This window comes from Dama dama, chromosome 12, assembly GCF_033118175.1.
Source record: "Dama dama isolate Ldn47 chromosome 12, ASM3311817v1, whole genome shotgun sequence".
Lineage (NCBI taxonomy): Eukaryota > Metazoa > Chordata > Mammalia > Artiodactyla > Cervidae > Dama > Dama dama.
In genome coordinates, this window is record NC_083692.1 from 88,666,228 (window position 1) to 88,682,059 (window position 15,832).

The 15,832-nt window shown below is 39.5% G+C and overlaps 1 protein-coding gene across 5 annotated transcripts in view; it reads left to right on the forward strand.

Annotated features, from left to right (window-relative positions):
• Nucleotides 1–3,253: 3,253 nt before the first annotated feature.
• DENND4A (DENN domain containing 4A) overlaps nucleotides 3,254–15,832 on the forward strand; it is a 112,973-nt gene continuing 100,394 nt past the window's right edge. For 2 of the 5 annotated variants that reach the window (XM_061158026.1, XM_061158028.1), the window contains exon 1: nucleotides 3,255–3,439. The gene's annotated coding sequence lies outside the window, so the exon portion shown is untranslated. Of the gene's footprint in view, nucleotides 3,440–15,832 lie in introns of all 5 variants that reach the window. The other 3 variants (XM_061158027.1, XM_061158030.1, XM_061158031.1) reach the window with 3 other exon arrangements.

Here is a 15,832-nt window from a genome sequence, read left to right on the forward strand (position 1 = left end):
CCTTTTTAAAATTAAATTTACCCAGAGCTTGAAACATTTATTTTTTAATGAAAATTAGTAGCATTAAAAAGATACATAGTTAGAGTAGTTGTACATAAATTGAGCTGGCAGGTTGTCTGGGCCATCTTGGAGCACACATTTACAAAACCAAACAGCACATTTTATGGTCACAGAACACAGTTTTTCAGTGCTGAAAATTAACTGATCCTACATTAGTCCTCCTCATTAGTATGATGTGTTAACTATCTGAACTAAAAACTGACACTTATTTCTTACTCTTATTTCTCAGATGGTGGTTTCTAAACTTATATGGGGGAATTCCCTGGCTGCCTGGTGGTTAAGGGGATTCCCAGATGGCGCCAGTGGTAAAGAACCTGCCTGCCAATGCAGGAGATGTAAGAGATGCGGGTTCGATCCCTGGGTTGAGAAGATCCCCTGGAAGAGGGCGGGCAACCCACTCCAGTATTCTTGCCTGGAGAATCCCAAGGACAGAAGCGTGTGGCAGGCTACAGTCCACGGGGTCGCAAAAGTCGGACACAGTTTAGCAACTAAACCACTACCACTGGTGGTTAAGACTCACTGCTTTCACTACTGTGGATCTGGATTTGATCCCTGGTTAGGGAATTAAGATCCCATAGGCGACCAGGCACAGTCAAAAAAAAAAAATGACAATAATAAACTCACATGGTGTAATCCATTAAACCCTCCAATGGCAGCAAACAATCCTACTGATCACCAAGGCTACTGCCATTTTTAGGGGGCGTGGGAGAGGAACTTACCAGATACCTTGCAAAAATACATGTCTTATAAAGTAGAATAGGATTTATAATATACTCAGTACAGAGTTCCAGTTTGGGATGATGAAAAAGTTCTGGAAATGGCACACTCAGCCAAAAAAAAGAAAAACACATTTGGAATCACAGCATCAATAAACTACATGTTCGTAACAGTTCATATTCTTTTCCTTAGTAGCACTCTGCAAAAATGAGTAAGAATCACTGATTTGGATTACTACTTGCAATAAATAACCCAATAAACGTACTTACCAAATAGTACTGCACTGATTAGGGCTTCCCTGGTAGCTCAGACAGTAAAATCTGCCTGCAATGCAGGAGACCCAGGTTTGATCCCAGGGTCAGGAAGATTCCCTGGAAAGGAAATGGCAACCCACTCCAGTACTCTTACCTGGGAAATTCCATGGAGGGAGGAGCCTGGTAGGCTACAGTCCACGGGGTCGCAAAGAATCAGACACAACTGAGCAACTTCAGTTTAGGCAACTATACATGACATACAAAACACTTAGAAATTACATTATTTAACAGTTTTCAGTGAAAGTGGTATTTCTCCAGATGCAGTCATATGTGACGTTCACTTTTTTTTTTTAATCAATAAGGAAACTGAAGACCAGAACATATAATTTGAACAATTTAGTGTTGAAGAGGCTCAACCTCAGGTTTTTTTACTTTAAACCTAGTTCTCTGGCCCATGCTGTGCAGTGCTAAGTTGCCTCAGTGGTGTCTGACTCTCTGTGACCCCATGGACTGTAGCCTGCCAGGCTTCTCTGTTCCTGGGATTCTCCAGGCAAAAATACTGGAGTGGGTTGGACGGCCTTCCTCCAGGGGATCTTCCCAACCCAGGGATCCAAACCAAATATCCTGACGCTTCCGCACTGTAGGCGTATTCTTCACAGTCGAGAAATACAGATATAATATCATACCCCAAACATCACTGTTCTCAATTCCCTGCTCTAATAGGCATCCCTTCCTCTTCAATAGCTTTCAGTTGCAATTACAATAAAATCCAGTCTTGTTTCTTTATCTTCCTAGGGCCTGGGGAAATGGGCCCTCACTTGATTACACACTCACCTCTTCAGTATCAGGGCAGACTCCTCTCCGCACCACAGATTCCCTGGCACCATGGAAGCCACTCAGTTCCACTCCAGCCAAGTTCCTTCCTACCACAGGTCTTTTGCATAGCCATTTCCTCTGCCTTAATTCTCCAGGGCATTTCTCAGATTACTGGCTCCTTCTCATCCCTCAGATGAACCTTTCCTGACCACTTTTTTTTTTTTTAAACTATCCTGGTATCTGCTCTCCCAGAATTCTGTTCATAACCTTTATAGCATGTTTCCCTCAAGATCTTATGAGTATTCACTGTCCCTCCTTTTCCCACTAGACTGTCAACTCCAGTCTAGAAGGCAGACCTTTTCTGTTTCCCTCACCAGTGTGTCCCCTCAGTTTTTGAGTTTCAGTGAATGTTTGTTGACTGACTGAATACAACAAAAGAAACAGAGATAAGAAATAAAGCTATAAACCTGGTTAGTAGAAGGGGTTAGTTAAAGACTATTCTGCACGATTTGGGAAAGTTGACTTGAAACCTTTAGGGTCCTGTTTCTCCCTTCTTTTGTCCATGTAATAATGTACACTGATTGAGTACTTTCAGGTACTATGTTAAGCACTTCACATGTATTATACTATTTAACCTTCTGAGCAACCCAGTAGCAGTAATCAACCTTTATTATCCTCATTTTTCAGAGGCAACTTGCCAACAGCCACTCATAGTAGAACCATAGCCAGGTGTAAGCAGGCCATAACCCATTAATCCAATGTAACCTACACCCCTTCCGTCAACAATTGGTGTTTCATCACTGTACTTTTCAGAGAACCCTCCTGAATTCCCCATTTTACCTGACTTGCAGTTATCTTGGTACCGAGACCTACTAGGAGGTGGTTGCTAACCCCTGAGGGGGGTGCCCGGGGACTCCGAGTGCCCTTTGCAGAGGAGCTGCCGCTCAGGCAGACGCCACGAGCTCCGGCTAGCCAACGTCTGGACTCCTGGGACTGTTGGGCAGGAAGGAGGAAATAGGTCAGTTGGCCCATGACGGATCCTGACCCTCGCTGCGGTGAAAGGGGAAGAGCAGGTGTGTGTCGCCCACGCTCGCCTCGGTTCCACCCGAAGGGGAACCACAGCGCACTTGCCCAACTCTACGGCGCGTCACGAGAGAACACTGCTCAGCTCCGCCCACCTTCTACGCCTAGCGCGTATCCGGCGCTAGGACCCCGCGACCCTCAACGCGCCCCTGAGCCGCCCCCTCGAGCAAGGGCCCGGTCCGCTATTGGCGCTAGCAGGCCGCGATCCCCGCCTCCGTCCCCTCCGTCACTGTCAAGATGGCGCCGGTCGCAGCGGCGGCGGCCGCGGCGGCTGGAGCCAGAGAAGGAGGCGGAGGCAGCCGCGGCCGCGAGGGGAGGGGGAGTCCCGTCTGACTGAGACGGCAGGCCTGGGCGGGCGGGGGTGCCGCGCAGGGCGGAGCGCCGCTGGGGATGAGCTAAGCGGGTTCGGAGCGCCGCGGCATTCAGCCCCTCGTGTCCCGCCACCGCTGAGTGGACGCCGCACCGCTCCCCAAGCTCGACCCGCTTCTCGAGCGGGAGCCAGCGGTGAGGTGAGTGCGGGGGCGGCGGCGCGGACAGCGGTGGCATGTGGAGCTGTCACTGCCCGGAGCGGTGACAGCCGTGGGCACGGGAGCGGGGCCGGCTGGGCTCGGAGATGTGGCGTGGATGGCCGCGACCTCCGCTCGGGGGCTTCGCGGAGCCTGGCTGTCCTTCGCTAGCTGGGTCGGCTGCGGGTGGCGCGGTGGTGCTCAGAGCAGCACCCGCGCCGCTGCGTCGGCAGCTGGGGGGTCTCCTCTGTTTTCGTTCCGGATTTTCTATTCCGGGCTGGCCTGGGGCTCTAGTTGGGGGGTGGGGGCGGGGGCGGTGAGAGGGGAGGTCCTGGAGCTGGGATTTTGACAAGCTCGTTACGTAAGACGGAGGTGGCCTCACGGAATCCCACCTGCTCGACGTTTTAAACAGGCGGCAGCTGGAGCCTGGCGGGCCCCCAGAGGCCCGATTTCTCGCGGGGGTCTGCGTTGCCTACCTTGGCCAGAGTGAGCCTGCTCAAGGTCCAAGTTGGCCAGTTTGGGGTTTTTCCCTAGTCTTTTTTTTTTGGGAGGGGGGTGGCGGGGAGGTGATAAACAATTCCTGGTCGCCACCATTCCCTTTGAAGTTTACCGCTTTCTGGGGGGAGGAGGGGAAGAAAAGCTTGTGACCCAAAACTGGGTCGCAGCAACGACTTTTCATGATCATGCTTTTAAATGATAAATGTACTGAAAGATTTTTGTTACTGTTCCAGTGTGCTTTTAATTCAAACGTATGGTTACGCCTGGAGCCTTAGAGAAGGGTTTTTGTCTCATAGGACAGTTATTTCTTGTTTGCAACAGCAGGATAGGCATCAGTCAACAGGCATGCATTTATCTGGGAAGAAAACGCGTGTCAGCTAGCTAGAGACCCGTAAGGGCAGGAATTGTACTACTCCGTGAATGTGTTATTCTTTAAAATATTATCCGTTAATGACAATAATAGTCCAAGTTTAAAAGAAGCAATTTTACAAGATTACAAGCTGTTGTTTGGTGTACATAGTCTCTTTCTATTTTTGCTTGCCCTAATCCACCTCTTCTCTCCTGTTGGGGGAAGGGGGAGACGACACCTGTGAACAGCGTAGTCCAGGTTACATTAATCTGCTGTAGTGCATTTGAGATTATTGTAAAAAGTAGTCTCTGGGGGACCTAAGATTGGGTAATAAATAAGGACTCTTGGGCAAGTTATACAGTTTTATGTTTAGATACTAGGATTTCAGCTTTTGAAAATCTAAGTATACAAGATTTCTGAGATATTTGCACCCCTTTTGAACTTGTAATGAAACAAAAAAATTGTTATTAGGCCTCTTTTATGGGAACTTTGCTTTGTTTTGGCCAGAATTAAACATTTTGGGTAGCTTTTACCTCATTTTCACATTTTCTCTTTTTGAACTGCAGCTCTCAGTAGGAGTCCAGAATAGTGTATATTATCATCATCGTCATCATTATACTACTGTATGTTACATAATTTTCTTTTTCTGAATGATTAAGCGTAGACTTAACTTCATTGTGGAATTTTAAAAGAATGTATTTGTTAGGAAAGTTAATTGCTCTTGACAGTAGCCCAGTACTGGGAATAAATAATAAGTAAAATTTGGCCTCAGTTTTAAATTTATGTACACAAAGTTACACTTTTGAAAATTGGTTAAGCAGTATAAATTTTATGTTTGTGCAAGAGAGCCAGGAAGCTGATGCTGATTTGTTCTGAACTTTTCCACATGAGTTACCACTGGCTTAAATAGTTATTGATTCTCAAGCTCATGGAGCTGTTGACCTATTTATGGCAACTCGAATAAATTTGGAGTAATTGGGAGGCTGTGAGAAGGAAGAGATAGAATGCATGACATTTTCTAATTCATTCAACAATAATAAAAATATGGAAGAATTGTAAAAGAAAGCTATTTTTTCATTGAGTGATACTAGTTAATGTTATCTTTTGTTTGCAGAATTTTTCAAAGCATACTTCTTATTTATGTGCTTAGATTTAAGCTCCAATACAGAGATGTTTGATGTATTATAAATGTTATATCTTATTTATTCCTATTTAAATTGATGGTTCATTATTCTAAGTGGAAGAAGAAGTGGCTGTAGCAGACAGAAGTGACTGTAGCAGAGAAATTAACTTGTTATTCTTGTCCTCTCTGATATCAGAGAATTATTTTGTGGAAATTTTTCCTTGTTCCTACCAAATGTGGAAGAAGAAAATGAAGAAAAGTCAATAAAAATTTCTTTCTTTCTTGTTTGTTCAGTGTCCTATTGACTGTTGCTCAGTAGAAATTGTGGGGGCAAGTCAAGTACTCCATGCTTTATTACTGTGTATCATAATTATCACTTTGAATTCTAAAATAGCAATGTAGAGCTTTATATATAAGAAGGGATTAATTTATATAGTATGTTACTCTAATAGTGAAAAATCTGTAAGTTAAAATGCCATATACTAGAGGATTAGTAAAATTAATGGCAGTTAATATGTGTGGTAAATGCAATAACAAGTATTTTTTTTAATTTACTAACATGAGAAAGCACAATGTAATCTTGAGAGAAAAATAGGAATAAAAGGAATTACTATGTTATCATTTTTTATATATCATATATATGGCAAAATTATTTTCAGGAAATGCATACAATATTAAAAGACATTATCTCTGGATGATAGGATTTTCGGTAATTTCTATTTTAGTGTTTGCATTTTGTTCTCTCTTCTGAGTAGTATTACTCTAATAATAACTAAAATGAAACTAATATGTTTTCAAGAGTCACAGGAGAAAATCCTGAAAATCGCATATAACTACTGCCCCAATAGAGACTGCCTTATGCCTCATTATTAACAAAACTAACTGAAAATACGGTATTTATGCAATACACAACAATAATGGAAACAGCTAGTGATACAGGTGAAGGCATTCTCTTAGCCACCAGCACCAGCCTGATAACAGTTTTCTATATATGGATGCTCCTATTACTGCACATTGTTCCTCTCCTACCTTTTTTCTGTTTGTGTCTTAACCCTCACTATTCTGTGTTGCCGGTGCCACCAACTGATGAACTGTTTGACTCAAGTCTTTTCTTCATTACCTCATCAGTCAGCAGGCAGCGGGTTTTCAAATGTTGATGAGGTACCAGGTACTCTGGTAGTCACTGAGAATACCAAGGTGAATGAATGAAACATGGTTTCTAACCTCAAACCCTGGCAGAGAAAACCCTTTCTTTTCTTTCTGGTTCATCAGTGCATATACTGTGCTCTGCCTTCTCTGTCTCACTGCCAGGCACCTCAGGCAGTATCTTTTTTCCTGGTGATTACATCCTCTTTTAACTTTCTTTATGGGAAAATATGATCTGAGTTCCAGACAACCAATTTACAAGTAAATTTTTGGAATTGATTGTATGTTGGGAAGTCTTAAGTTTAGAAGGACTCCACATAGGTTTATCTATGGCTGCTGTTATTTTTTAAAGTATGTGACAATTTCTTGGGACTTTCTTTTTGCTTCCTTCTTTTCAAAAACACAAACAAGTAGAAAGCAGCAGAAAAAAAGAGGTAGAAAGATATTAAGGGAATTTTCCTGCTATTGCTATATGTACTTCATTTTCATTGAGAATAGTGAGTCATCAAAATATAAGAAATACTGTTTCTGGTATGTTTAGTTTGTATCTTTTGAACCACATAATAATGCATTTTCCATATGTATGTTAAAGTGTATACACATACATAAACTCCCAGTTTAGCTGTTGGCATTTCCAAATAAAAGCTGAAATATGGAGATTGGAAATTTGTTACATTTATTTTTGTTAAAATATTGTTTGATAGGGGAGACATTTTGAAAAGTTTAAAAAATACAGAAAATTCCCCAAAGTAGTAAGCAACACACATACTCACCATAGAAAATTTGACATCTCTTTTATTTTTGCTTTAGATACACAGTTAATATAAAAGAACTGTGTAAAGAACACACTAAATTCTAAAATTTCAATGTAGATCTTTATACTTTACCTGAACATTGCTGATAAAAAGTCTCTTCTTTTCTCCCCAATTTCATCCTCTTTCTTTCTCTCCCCTCCCAGAGGCAATTGTTGTGATGAATTTGATGTATATCCTTCCAGTTTACCTTTCAATAAACTATATATATATGTGTGTGTAGTACATGACATTGCTTTTGATGCTTTTGAGGAGTGTGGACTTTGGAGCCGTAATGTCCTAGGCTTGAATCTTGAGTCTGCGACTTAATAGTTTTGTGACCTTTGGCAAATTTCAAAATTTTTTCCATGCCTCAGTGTCCCCATCTATCAAATCTAGATAATAGAAATATTTACCTCATAAGGTTGTAAAATTTAAATGAGGTGCTTTTTAATTTTATATTTAAGCCGCTTAAAACCGTGCCCTGGTAAATTTAGCCAGCTATTAATACAATTGTGTCATGGTATACACACTTTGAAACTTGCTTTCCTTATTTTACTTTTTTTCCCCTCGATTCCTATTGGCACTGTAGGTCTAGTTCATTTATTTTTGACTGGTTTGTAGTGTTCCGTTGATAAATGAACTGGAGTTTGTCATTTCATCTATTGATAAACATTTAGAGTGTTTTCATTTTTTATCTACTATTAATAGTGCCTCATGAAATCCTTGTATCTCTTCAAGCAACATACCAGAGTTTCTCCAGGTCATATACCTGATTGTCAAATTGCCTGGTCTTAGAATATAAAATTTTCCCTCTTTCCCTGGTGTTTATAGAATACTGACAGTTTCTATTTGTGCACATCCTTACCAGTAGTTGGTGTTGTCAGACTCTTAGATTTTTCCAATCTGATTGGTGTGACATGGCATTTCATTTGTGTTCTGTTTTTATTTCATCTTTTTTTTTTTCATCTTTTCTTATATTTGGGTATTTTTGGTTATCTCTTCAGTGATTTGCCTATATCTATCCTTCACACATTTTATACTGGACTTTTTTGTTACTGCTTTGTAAGAGTTCTTTTTAATATATTCAAGATAGTTACAAATGTTAGTGGGTTTTTTTTTTAATTTTTGGAGTTTCCAAATCTCTCGAACAGTGCCCATTATGAACCCTAGTTGTGAATTTTGAATTTTAATATACTGTTATTAGTGAACTTCCTAGTGTGCTTTCTTAAAATACGTATGGTTATATTCCTCTCCTTCTGAGACTATGAGGAAATGTCTCAGTAATGTACAAGTGAATATATTTGAGTAGAACTATTTAAACTTCATGGACTTCAAAGGCCAGGTGGAATTTTTATTAGTAATAATTAGTACCACAATTTTTATTTTAAAGTTTGAGTGGCCTCCTACTTAGGAGAGTTTTCTGCTCCTAAAGTGCTTTATCAACTAAGGAATAAAAACATGCACATATGAAATGACTTGGGCACTTTCATATACTATGTTATAAACTGTTCATCATCATTGAGATTGCTTTATATAGTACCAACTGTATTTCTAATTTTGTCCAACCCTCTTATACATGACTTAAAGGACTAAAATCAGTCTGGTTAAGGCAATAACTTCCCTGCTATTATTATTAATTAATCTAAATAAACTTTTAATTTTATCAATAGGATAATTTTACATTTACAGAGAAGTTTCAGGGAGTTACCACATTCCCCGCACCCAGTTTCCCCTATTGCTAACATCCGACATTTCTCTATTACACTTGTCACAATTAAGGAACCAACACTGGAACATTACTATTAACTAAAGTCCATAATTTATTATTCAGATTTCATTAGTTTTTACCTAATGTCCTTTTTCAGCTCCAGAATCCCATCCAGATCGCCCACTACATTTAGTCATTATGTTTCCTTTGGCTCCTCTGGGCTATGACAGCTTCTCAGATTTTCCTTGCTTTTGATGACCTTGCCAGTTTTGAGGAGTATGGGTCAAGTATTTTGTAGAATGTCTCTCAATTTGGGTTTGCCTGATATTCTTCTCATAATTAGACTCGAGTTATGGGTTTATGGGAGGATGACTGCAGAGAGAAAATGCCATTCTCATGTCATATCAAGGGTACCTATCAGTATGACTTATCACTGATGTTTTTAACCTTGTTCACCTGGCTGAGGTACTGCTTGCCAGGTTTCTCTACTGTAAAGTTTTTTCCACGTGCTACTTTTTAGGAACAAGTAACTAAGAGCAGACCATATTCAGTGGGAAAGTTAAGGTGGGAAGTTAAGCTCCAACTCCTCCAGGGATGAGTATCTACAAAATTATTTGGAATTCTTCTTTAAAGGAGATGTTCCTTTTCTCCCCCATTTTTTAATTTTATCATTTATATCAGTGTGGACTCATGGACATTCATTTCAAATTTGAGTTATACTGCTATACTGTTTGAATTATACTCCTATACTCCTATTCTGTTGCTCAAGTTACTCCACTTCTTTCTAGTTGGTTCCTGTAACCAACAGGACAGAAACCATTGCTGCTGTTCTTTTGAGCCCTTTTGTACTTTCTGGCACTACAAAATTCTCCAGGCTAATCTTTTGTATTCCCTGCCCCAGCCCTATAATCAATCATTTATTTAAGGATCTTTGGTTACTTTTATTAGAGAAGGGTATTAGAAACCAAGATTTGGGCACTGGGTATGCTCATTGCTGTTGAGATATCATTACTTTTAGATTTCAGTGTACAGACTTAGGATATGTATGTATGTATACTAACCCATGTATGCAAATATATAACTTTTTTTACATATGTATATCTGTATCTGTATGAAGCTAAGTGTAACTTCATACTGATATCTTTTTTTTTTCTTTTCTTTTTTTCCCCCTTTATTTATTTATTTATTTTTTCAGTGGGTTTTGTCATACATTGATATGAATCAGCCATAGATTTACACGTATTCCCCATCCCGATCCCCCCTCCCACCTCCCTCTCCACCCGATTCCTCTGGGTCTTCCCAGTGCACCAGGCCCGAGCACCTGTCTCATGCATCCCACCTGGGCTGGTGATATGTTTCACCATAGATAATATACATGCTGTTCTTTCGAAACATCCCACCCTTACCTTCTCCCACAGAGTTCAAAAGTCTGTTCTGTACTTCTGTGTCTCTTTTTCTGTTTTGCATATAGGGTTGTCGTTACCATCTTTCTAAATTCCATATATATATATGCGTTAGTATACTGTATTGGTCTTTATCTTTCTGGCTTGCTTCACTCTGTATAATGGGCTCCAGTTTCATCCATCTCATTAGAACTGGTTCAAATGAATTCTTTTTAATGGCTGAGTAATATTCCATGGTGTATATGTACCACAGCTTCCTTATCCATTCATCTGCTGATGGGCATCTAGGTTGCTTCCATGTCCTGGCTATTATAAACAGTGCCGCGATGAACATTGGGGTGCACGTGTCTCTTTCAGATCTGGTTTCCTCAGTGTGTATGCCCAGAAGTGGGATTGCTGGGTCATATGGCAGTTCTATTTCCAGTTTTTAAAGAAATCTCCACACTGTTTTCCATAGCGGCTGTACTAGTTTGCATTCCTACCAACAGTGTAAGAGGGTTCCCTTTTCTCCACACCCTCTCCAGCATTTATTGCTTGTAGACTTTTGGATAGCAGCCATCCTGACTGGCGTGTAATGGTACTTCATTGTGGTTTTGATTTGCATTTCTCTGATAATGAGTGATGTTGAGCATCTTTTCATGTCTGATATCTTTTTGACTCTATTTCAGTACCACATGGTTCATCCTAGCCTTACCCCCTTGCTTATTTGTGACCTTATTCTCCAGAAATGAAAAACTTGGTTCTCACCATCCGCTGTCCACTTACTTATTTGTTCAGTCTCATTATACATGTTTAGTTTCATAATTGTTAATCATATCCCAGTGAGAAATGACTTTACCAACTAGAGAAGTTTTATCTTTTTTTTTTTCCCTTAAATTCTTTTGTCTTTTAGAGTTCCTAGTCAAAACACTGTTTTCAAAGTTACTTAGGTCAGAACTTTTCAGGACCTTCTTTTCTCTGTTCTTCATATTTTAGTTTTGCTTTTTATAGGCTGATCTAAATTACATAGTAATTCTATATATAACTTATCAAAAATTTCCCTTACTTATTAAAGAATCTTAACTCTTTTTTTTTTTTCTCTCTGACTTTTGTGGCCAAAAAAATTCTCTTTTATGAAAGTAACACTTCCTGAGGCTTAGTCAGAACAGTACTCCTTCATTTGGTTATTGGTTGATATATTTATGATTTGGACTCAGAGTTACTAGAACTTCACATATCTTTAATAGTACATTTTGAAAAATGCAGTTCAGTGGAGCACTAAGATCCTTGCAAGTAAATAAATAAATAAATAATATGAGTGCTCAGAATTTACCTGTATTCTTATAATAATTTTTACATGGATTAGCTCATTTAATTCCCTCAAGAAGTCTGTGAGGTAAGTACTTTATTATTTTGCTCCTTTTAAAGATGAAGAGATTAGGACACAGAGATTTAGCAACTTATATAGCTAGTAAATGGCAGAGCTGTAGTTTGTATGCAGCCAGTCTGATTGTGGAGCCTACACTCTCAATCACTTTGCTGTACTACCTCTAAATAAACGAGAAAAGTTGAAAGTATCATTAGAGTTACAAAGGAAGTAAAACATGATGATGTGAGAGAATGATTGAGAGGGTCTTCAGGGTACTTCTTAGGGAAGCCCTCTCAGTAGATGATATTTGACAGATGAGAAAGAGCTTAATGTGAAGAGCTGAGGAAAGCATGATTCTTATGGGAGAACATCAAGTGCAAAGCCTTGCCATATAAAGGAGTTTGAAATAAGAACCTAAAGGCACCCAGTATGGCTATGTGTAGTGAGCTTGAGGACCTGTGGTATTACTTATAGGTGAGGTTCCATGTAGTAAGTATTTAATGCTCAAATAACCCACCACCTCAAATTTATAGATGAGAAAATTGAAAACAATCTGCATTGGTTCAAATTACATCTTTTCTGTACTCTTAACTCTTTGTCCCACTGCAGTCTAATTTCTACTTCTTATGTCACTAAACTTGCTCCCGCTAAAGTAACCAAGGAGAGTAATGCTGTTGGTCCCTTTCTCAGAAGCTCAGCCCCTTGACTGCCGCTTCTGTTAATGCTGCCCTCTTCTGTTAATCCTGGAGCTTCTCGGTGTGTTGATCATTCCCTTTGAGGGTTTGCCTTCCTCTGCCTGTTCCAAAAGAAGTGGTCCCAGGGTTAGTCAGTTGCTCTTAGCCTTTACAGTAAGTCACAGTTATCCCTATGGTTTCAGTTACCATGTGACTGCCAGTTACCCACCAAGCTGTTTTTCCAGTATTAATATTGTTCCAAAGCATCAGAGATTCTTACCAACTGCTTATGTATCTTCACTTCAAACTCCATTTGTCCAAACTACTTATTTACCTGTCTAAAGTTTTTCTTTGATCTGTGTTCAGAAACATTGTGACTACTGACTTCATCATCCAAGAAACTTGGGAGTCTTTCATGTTTCCTCCTTTCTCTCCTTGCATCCATTCATGTACTATGCATTCTGCTGATTTTACCACCTAAATATTTTTTCAATCAATCATTGCCCTGGTATTCCTGTTTTAACCACTGCCTTATTAGGAACTGCTTCCTTACCTTCTCACTGGTTTTCCCTGTCTTTGATTTTATCTCCATGAAATTCATGTCAGAATTGCCAGACTAGTATGTCTAAAACACAGTTAGAAAATTCTTGTTTGACATCCCATTGTCAACTGAATAAAGGTTGAACTCTTTAGCAGGTCATCAAGCCTCATCATGATTTGAGACTGGTTCTCTCATCTTACTGGAGAAGGCAGTGGCACCCCACTCCAGTACTCTTGCCTGGAAAATCCCATGGACAGAGGAGCCTGGTGGGCTGCAGTCCATGGGGTCGCGAAGAGTCAGACATGACTGAGCGACTTCACTTTCACTTTTCACTTTCATGCATTGGAGAAGGAAAATGGCAACCCACTCCAGTGTTCTTGCCTGGAGAATCCCAGGGACGGGGGAGCCTGGCGGGCTGCCGTCTATGGGGTCGCACAGAGTCGGACACGACTGAAGTGACTTAGCAGCAGCAGCAGCAGCAGCAGCTCTAATCTTAACTCTTTAAATTTATGCTTTCCATTTTCCATTCAGCTGTATCAAACTGCTTTTTGAAGATTCCTTGAATGTACATGCTATTTCTGAATTGTTTACCATTGCCTGTTAGCCCTTCTGCTTGGAATGACTTCATTTTCTTCTTCCCTTTTCTTTTTGCCTCTCTAACTCCTCTGAATCTTTTAAAACTCAGTGTAGGCTTTACTTCTTCTGGAAAGCCTTCTCAGACCCATGCTCTTTTTAAAAAAAAAATTTATTGGTATATAGTTGATTTACAATTTTGTGTTAGTTTCTGCTGTAGAGCAAAGTAAATCAGTTATACGTATACATATAGCCACTCTTTTTAAGACTTTCTTCCTGTATAGGTCTGTTATTGAGTCGAGTTCCCTGTGTATACAGTGGGTCCTTGTTAGTTATCTGTTTCGTTTATAGTAGTATGTATGTCACTCCCAACCTCCCGATTTATCTCTTTCCCCGTTTCCTTCCTGGTAACCATACGTTTGTTTTCTATATCTGTGACTTTGTTTTGCAAATAAGTTTATTTTTATCATTGAGTCCACATATAAGCAATATCATATGATATTTCTTTCTCTGATTTCACTTGGTACAGTAATCTCAAGGTCCATCCATGTTGCTGCAAATGGCATTATTTCATTCTTTTTTGTGGCCGAGTAATATTCTATTGTTATGTAAGTATCACATCTTCTTTATCCATTCATCCGCTGATGGACATTTAGGTTACTTGCATGTCTTGGCTATTGTAAATAGTGTTGCTATGAACTTTGAGCTATGTATCTTTTCAAATTAGACTTTCCTCCAGATGTATGCCCAAGAACGGGATTGCTGGATCATATGGTAGTTCTATTTTTAGTTTCTTAGGGAATCTCCATACTGTTCTCCATAGTGGCTGGACAAACTTATAGTCCCACTAACAGTATAGGAGGGCTCCCTTTTCACTACACCCTCTCCAGCATTTATTGTTTGTAAACTTTTTGATTGTGACTCTTCTGACTGATGTGAGGTGATAATTCATTGTAGTTTTGATTTGCATTTCTCTGATAATTAGGTATGTTGAGCATTTTTTTCACGTGCTTTTTGGCCATCTGAATGTTGTCTTTGGAGAAATGTCTATTTAGATCTTCTGCCTTTTTTTTTTTTTTTTTTTTTACATAGAGCTGGATGAGCTGCTGGTATATTTTGGAGATTAATACCTTGTCGGTTGCTTTGTTTGCAAATATTTTCTCCCATTCTGTGGGTTGTCAGGCCCATACTCTTGTCTGGATTACCAAGTTCCTTCTGAAATAATCTGTTAGTAACTGTGTTATATCTCAAGCAAATATAACAGCTTCTGGCACAGAGAAGACACTCAGTTAAGATTTTGATGAATGAATTATTTTGGTATTGGAGAGGCAGTATAAAGCAGTTGATCTAGACCCAAACTTTCAGATTGAAACCTGGCTTTGCTGTTTGACTACCTATTATGTGTCTGTACCTCAGTTTCTTTCCTTTTGTAAAATGGGGGTAATTCTTCATAAGATTGTTGTGAAACTTAAATTTGCTACTGCAGGTAAAGCATTTAGAACAGTGCCTGGCACTTGTTTAGTGTTCACTAAATAATCTGTTATGTCATTGCTGCTCTTCGAACGTTTTAATTTATGTATTCAAGTCCCCCCCATCCTAGAATTATCAAATGAATGAACAAACCATCTAATCCTGGGTTTTAAAATGAAAGATAAATTCCTAGCTTTTGAGAACGTTTTGGCAAGCTGACCATTAGTCTTTCTAGTAGCTCTAGCATTTGGTGTTCTGTCACAAATTTTAAATTGGCATTAATAATAATTAGCATTTCTTTATTGTTCTATTTCATTAGTTAAATTCCCACACAGTTTTTTTTTTAACTTATTAATAACACTAAACTCTAGGAATGCCCTTATTTTACACTTAATCTTCATATAGTCTGTTCTGTAGCATTAACCAGCCTTTCCTATTATGGATTAAGGTGTGAGGGTGGTAGCTCTGCTGATATTATGCTTTTTATTAATTTGGGAGTTAAACTGAAGTATGTTGCAGAGGAAGATTGAACAACAGGGCAGAATGGGGAAATTGGAAAAATTCCCACTTCGGAGTCAAACCTGCAGAGTATTCCTTCATTACTAGACTTAAATTCTCAGAATATTGGACAATCATAATAAAATGTAATTTCAGTAAGTACAGTCTGGAAGCAGTATAAGTCATTAAAAATGATCGATACCTCTGCCTGCTTCCATTATTGTAAACAATTGGGGCTTGTTTACTTAAAATCTTTTTTATGGCAGTCACT